This window comes from Hemiscyllium ocellatum, chromosome Y (genome assembly GCF_020745735.1).
Source record: "Hemiscyllium ocellatum isolate sHemOce1 chromosome Y, sHemOce1.pat.X.cur, whole genome shotgun sequence".
Taxonomy (NCBI): Eukaryota; Metazoa; Chordata; class Chondrichthyes; order Orectolobiformes; family Hemiscylliidae; genus Hemiscyllium; species Hemiscyllium ocellatum.
This window is the reverse complement of record NC_083454.1, coordinates 886,806-893,646: the sequence shown is the minus strand read 5'-3', so window position 1 is coordinate 893,646 and position 6,841 is coordinate 886,806. Positions and strand designations below refer to the sequence as shown.

Below are 6,841 nucleotides of genomic sequence, written 5' to 3'. Positions count from 1 at the left end.
GGCTCTGTGGCGCAATGGATAGCGCGTTGGACTTCTATGTCGTTGCTCAGTTTGCAATTCAAAGGTTGTGGTTTCGAGCCCCATCAGAGTCGAATTTTGGTTTATGGATTGGAAGGTGGTCAGAGCAGACTCAGCTGCTCATCTGGAAAAATCAGCAACATTCGTGCAGAAACTCAACTGTCTCGAAACGGAACATTTTCCTCTCACAAGTTTAAATTTTCGATGTCTATTTATGATAGAGATCAATAAACATCTGTTAGTCAGTAGGCAACACGATGATGCGGATAGGCTGGAAAAAAGACACAGAATTGTTGTGTCAGCCATGATGATATTGAATCATGGAGCGGGACGAGATTGGTATTAACAATGGGCTCCTTTGTGTCTGTGCCATTTCTGGTCCAGATTTTTTCAACAATCATAATAATAACAGTATGAGTTAAACACCACGAAATATTTTGGTCTCACCTCCACATCCCTTCCCTTCCAGCTGGAACAGACAGCTCTTGTTTCAGCTTTAGATCAGACAGCGGAGGGTTCTGACAAGTTCTCCTTCAGGCTGAATGTTGCTTCTCATGGGTTTCTAAGCGGACACCTGGAGCAAGCAATTGCATGGATTCAGGGGATTCAGGGGCAGATTTCCCCTTTGCTGGGATGGAATTCTGGCCAAGGTAATGAACGTGAAGTTTTGACATTTTGATTCTTCCTCTGGATTCTTGTGACTTCAGCAATTAAATTGATATTCACGTTCCCCTTGCATAACATTATTCAATCTTCACTGTTTATAAAAATCACGCACCGTCCTCGTGGGTGCAGTATGCTGAATATTGTTGTCATTGTGTGCAGTGTGGGTCGATGTGTCATATGAACATGACACGATGGAAGTTGGTGAAATTTCAGTGAATCGAATTCCCTGACGAAGTGAAGCCGATCGAAGGAAAACCACAGTGCAGTGGCGACATAACATTTCCACTGATCAACACAGGACACCACGGTTAACGTACGCAACATTCATTAAAGTCGATTTTCGCCACAATTTTCTATGCCACATTTTCACCACATTTCCGGGACATTATTGTAATCTGGAAGCTATCACATTCTACAAGAAGAACATTCAAATGGCCGACTATCCATTACTAATATCCTGAATTCACACACACACGCGCATATATGCGCATATTTTTATATCCACACAAAAATAAAATGCATGTGCGCATGCATTTATATGTCTGTGCATATATATTTAAAAAGTTACAAAAGAACGTTGAGTAAAGATGCATTTATTTTAAAAAAATATGATTTCTTTGAGTGCTCTGTCCTTAGGAAATGCCTCAGTTACTTAAGACCAGCCATAAATACTCCCTGAGTGAATATCCAACACTCAATAGAGATACTGAGGTGATTTCTGCAAACAATGACGTGTTTCATACCGCTGATCCTGCGCTGTGTTAAATTCTGGAAAGGATGTCTAGCTCGTTTCATATTACTGATTTTGCTGCAAGCTCGCACAGGCCATTAAAGCAATCCACAAATTATGAGATTTACGTCATTGTACATTTTGACGGTTATCAGAAAAACTGAAATCGAAACGATAACGATGTTTTTAAGTATTGCTGTGAAGATTACACAATTGCAGTATGAATATTTTTCGTGTCTTGTTAATGGATATTTTTGGGGGAGATGAGTGAGCAGTATATGGACTCACTCCCTTCTCTGTGATTGCAGCCAAATGTTCCAATGCAACACATGAAAGGATAAAGGTGCATTACATTGGCAGGTCACTTCCCACTCACGATAGTATAGTTTCACTTTGATTATCGCCATCGTCTAAAGTATTAGCTGAGGTGGGAAATCATGATCCTGAGAGTATGCTGAAACATTGCGAGAATTAATCCCACACTGTTGGCTTCATTTTATATCATAAACCAGTTATGCAACGGACTGAGCTAACTGGCTTCCTTTTCATGCTCAGTTTTTTCTACAATTTATAGAAATTCACGTGGAACAAGCTGCTGAACCTTTCCTCACAATCAGTACATGCTGTACTTAGTCGAATCAGTTGCAGGTGTAATGAAGTTTCTTTCCAATTAACTTTAACCAATTACAGAGTGTGCACGTAACGTGTACCCATCATGGCCGCCCAGACTCCATGTCACGGTGAAATTCATTCCTTGCGTGTCTGCACCCGTCTTCACAAATATATTAGGATCAGCTTCTCAATAATCTTTCCAGCAAAGAAAGTAATCATTTTCAAATTCAACTGCTGTAGAAGGAAAAGGATAACTTTCCAAACTTCTCTTTATCATTCATCGCTGGTTTTGAAGTTCTAAAGTCTTGATATAGATCCATCTGAATGAAGGAATTTCCCTCCTGTTTACTCTCACAAAATTCTCATCGCCTGGAAACCTTCCATATGGACACAACTCAGCTTTACCTGGTGTCACGCCACGTGATCTATTCGTTTTTTCCACCAACCCATGAAACCCCGCCTTGTCTTTTCAAATGGCATTACCCCTCACTACATCGATGGCTTCCTTTCCATTTATTTTGTTTCCAAGTAAACGCTGTCCATTTTTCCTGACGTCTTTTCATTCCAGTCATCAACATCCATGTCTTTTATTATCTCTTTATATCCCAGTATAGTCCATGTTGGGAAAGGATGCTGGGTCGAATGCAACACATTAAAACCCTGTCTAATGCTGTGTACTGCCATTACCAATGTAGGGAAAATAGGAGCTAGTTCAGGCAAAAGTGAATCCGTTGGTTGTCGCGTAATGAATCAATCCCTGCCTGGGAAGTGACTGCTTTACCTCACTTTTCTCCCTGGTCTGAACATTGGCTAAAGCAACACACTAAGGGAACATAGAATGCCTACAGTTCAGAAACTGGCTATTCAATGCAATCAATGCACACCAATCCTCCAGGGATTAACCCTCACAGAACTATTCCTTACCCTTTTTCTCTTCATTTGCGCCTGAAGTAGGCACCTTACTGACTGACAACCCAGTTGTAGGCAAATCATATCTCTGGTGCTGTGAGGCAGCAGTGATAACCAGTGAGCCACCTTATGGCCCTGTACAATATTGCAAGGCACATGCGGACGCGTTAGAAATGTGATTCCTGTCAAAGATGCTTGACTTTGTTGTTGCCCTTACCAGGAACAATAAATTATGATTCCCTGACCAAGGAATGAACCAAAACCACAGCGGGGAAAGTGCTGCATCGGAACCACTGGTCGACCAGCAAGGACAGCATGTGCAGTTGTGTCTTCTCTTAACAGCATAGCTTTCTTTTCCTGTGATGAGACATTTCTATCGAAAAAGCATGTTCGTGGCACCGTGCTTTTACAGCGCAGAATAATCCATCATGTCAGTACCAGTCATCAAACATCCATCTATTCTCCCTTCCAGTTACCACTACCTCGTCCGCAGCCTGACGTCTGAAGTGTTCATCTCAATGAGACTTCCATGCAAAGTTTTAATTTCAAATGAACCAGCGACAGAGACTCAAGTCAGATACCGTCACGTTTGTTCATGACCTGGGGGAGAACTGAACCTCATTTTGACCCATAGATGGAGCTTTACAGACACATCGTTTGAGAGTGACAAGGCCTCAGGACATCCCAACTAACATAATATGAGGAATTTAACCGTTTGGCCTCTTCTTTCTTCATTACTAGATTTAAAACCCGATTCTGTTGGCATAAGCAGAGGGGTAAACTGGCAGGAGGCTGTCCTTAGAAGACTGCCCCAATCGTGAATATTTAGTATCTGCAAACCGTCGATGTCTCCATCTGTGAGGCAGACTGGCTAGCTGTGCACATCCAGCCTCTGACTGGTTTAATTTGGATTCCAGCGCATTCCTGTCTCTACATAAGGAACAGAAGCACACAGCCGCATCCCTGTAAGTTTTCGTCCCCCACTGTTTCACCGTTAGTTTACTGCTTCTAATGAGTCACGTTTTTCTTCCTGCCAAACGAAGGCATTCTTCGCCTCAGAAGCTTGTCATCCACATCGTCCTCTGAGGAAAAACACGGATGTGGACTTCCAAACTGAAACAGATGAGGCCAGGTCTGCGTAAAAAATGACTTTCAGCTGTTCCTTCAAAAATAAGTCCTAACAACACATACAACGCACCTTCGGATGCTTGTTTCAAACCTTGTTTGGAAATTCAGCAAGCGTGCCGTGAGAATGGAGGTTACAACCCCTGGTTTACAAAACCTGTCTCGAACCACTGAGTTATGGAAGGACTAAATTCTGAGTCATTTTGAGTCTGAAAAAAGATGATGACCTCGATCAGAACAAATTCGGTTAAATCAGTTTTGTGATACAAACTTCGTTTTATGTGACAAAATACGCCTTGAAATCCACTTCTTCGATCGCTTGTTTGATATCACACTTTGTCAGCTTCCCAAGTTCTCATAATGTAACAGGGATCAACATTTGTTTAACCTCCCGGCAGAGTAAAATCTTTGACGTTTCTATTATGAAGAATGCATCACTTGGGGAGTAATTCCTTTACTTTAGACTTGTGTGATTTATGTAGCGACGAGAGTTCATAATTTCTGGCCTTGGCAGATGACGTTTAGGCACCAAACGTGAAACAGCTCAAATCGAATATGCTCTGGAGGCTGGAATTCGAGGGAATGCAGATATCTGAGAGAGCACTTTAAAACATAATCTCGCGTGCAGTGTCCGCTGGCTGGGTTGGCATACTATTGACCAGCTCTGTTTGCTCTTGAGTGGGCTAAACATCATCTGGAATTACTGACAGCCAACACAGTGATGAAGAAAAACTGTAATACATGCTGAAACCAAGGGCAATTAATTGGTGTTAACACTACGTCATGCATTTTTTATAATAGAAGCGTCAATGATTTTACTCTGCCGGAAGGTTAAACAAATGTTGATCTATGTTCCATTATGAGAAATTGGGAAGCTGACAAAGTGTGATATCAAACAAGCGATCAAAGAAGTGTGTTTCAAGGCGTATTTTGTCACATAAAACGAAGTTTGTATCACAAAACTGATTTGACCGAATTTGTTCTGCTCGAGGTCATCATCTTTTGTCAGACTAAAAACGACTCAGAATTTAGTCCTTCCATAACTCAGCTAATACTTTAGACGATGGCGATAATCAAAGGGAAACTTTACTATCGTGAGTGGGAAGTGACCTGCCAATGTAATGCACCTTTATCCTTTCATGTGTTGCACTGGAACATTTGCTTGCAATCACAGAGAAGGCAGTGAGTCCATATACTGCTCACTCATCTCCCCCAAAAATATCCATTAACAAAACACGAAAAATATTCATACTGCAATTGTGTAATCTTCACAGCAATACTTAAAAACATCGTTATCGTTTCGATTCCAGTTTTTCTGATAACCATCAAAATGTCCAATGAGATAAATCTAATATTTTGTAGATTGCTTTAATGGCCTGTGCGAGACTGCAGCAAAATCAGTAATATGAAACGAGCTAAACATCCTTTCCAGAATTTAACACAGCGCAGGATCAGCGGTATGAAACACGTCATTTTTTTTGCAAAAATCACCTCTGTATCTCTATTGAGTGTTGGATATTCACTCAGGGAGTATTTATGGCTGGTCGTAAGTAACTGAGGCATTCCTAAGGACAGAGCACTCCAGGAAATCATATTCTTTTAGAATAAATGCTGTTTTACTCAACGTTCTTTTGTAACTTTTAAATATATATGCACAGACATATACATGCATGCGCACATACATTTATATCTGTGTGGATATATAAATATGCGCATATATGCGCGTGTGTGTGAATTCAGGATATTAGTAATGGATAGTCGGCCATTTGAATGTTCTTCCTAGCGAATGTGAGAGCTTAGAGATTACAGTAATGTCCGGAAATGTGGTGAAAATGTGGCATAGAAAATGTGGCAAAAATCGACTTTAATGAATGCTGCGTACGTTAACCGTGGTGTCCTGCATTGATCACTGTATATGTTATGTCGCCATTGGACTGGGATTTTCCTTCGATCTTCTTCACTTCGTCAGGGAATTCGATTCACTGAAATTTCACCAACTTCCATCGGCATGTTCATTTGACACATCGACCCATACTGCACACAATGACAACAATATTCAGCATACTGCACCCACGATGACGGTGCGTGATTTTTATCAACAGTGAAGATTGAATAATGTTATGCAAGGGGTACGTGAATATCAATTTAATTGCTGAAGTCGCAAGAATCCAGAGTAAGAATCAAAATGTCAGAACTTCACGTTCATTACCTTGGCCAGAATTCCATCCCAGCAAAGGGGAAATCTGCCCCTGAATCCCCTGAATCCATGCAATTGCTTGCTCCAGGTGTCTGCTTAGAAACCCATGCGATGCAACATTCAGCCTGAAGGAGAACTTGTCGGAACCCTCCACTGTCTGATCTAAAGCTGAAACAAGAGCTGTCTGTTCCGCTGGAAGGGAAGGGATGTGGAGGTGAGACCAAAATATTTCGTGGTGTTTAATTCATATTGTTATTTTAATTATTGTTTAAAAATCTGGACCAGAAATGGCACAGACACAAAGGAGCCCATTGTTAATACCGATCTCGCCCCGCTCCATGATTCAATATCATCATGGCTGACACAACAATTTTGTGTCTTTTTCCAGCTTATACACATCATCGTGTTGTCTACTGACTAACAGATGTTTATTGATCTCTATCATAAATAGACATCGAAAATTTAAACTTGTGAGAGGAAAATGTTCCGTTTCCAGACAGTTGGGTTTCTGCACGAACGTTGTTGTTTTTGCAGATGAGCAGCTGAGTCGGCTCTGACCACCTTCCAAACCATAAACTAAAATT

The 6,841-nt window shown here is 41.1% G+C and overlaps 1 non-coding gene across 1 annotated transcript; it reads left to right on the top strand.

Moving 5' to 3' along the window:
• Positions 1–92, top strand: trnar-ucu (transfer RNA arginine (anticodon UCU)). The gene is given in 2 exon segments: positions 1–37; positions 57–92. It is a non-coding gene; the product is annotated as a tRNA-Arg (tRNA).
• The last annotated feature ends 6,749 nt before the right edge of the window (positions 93–6,841 follow it).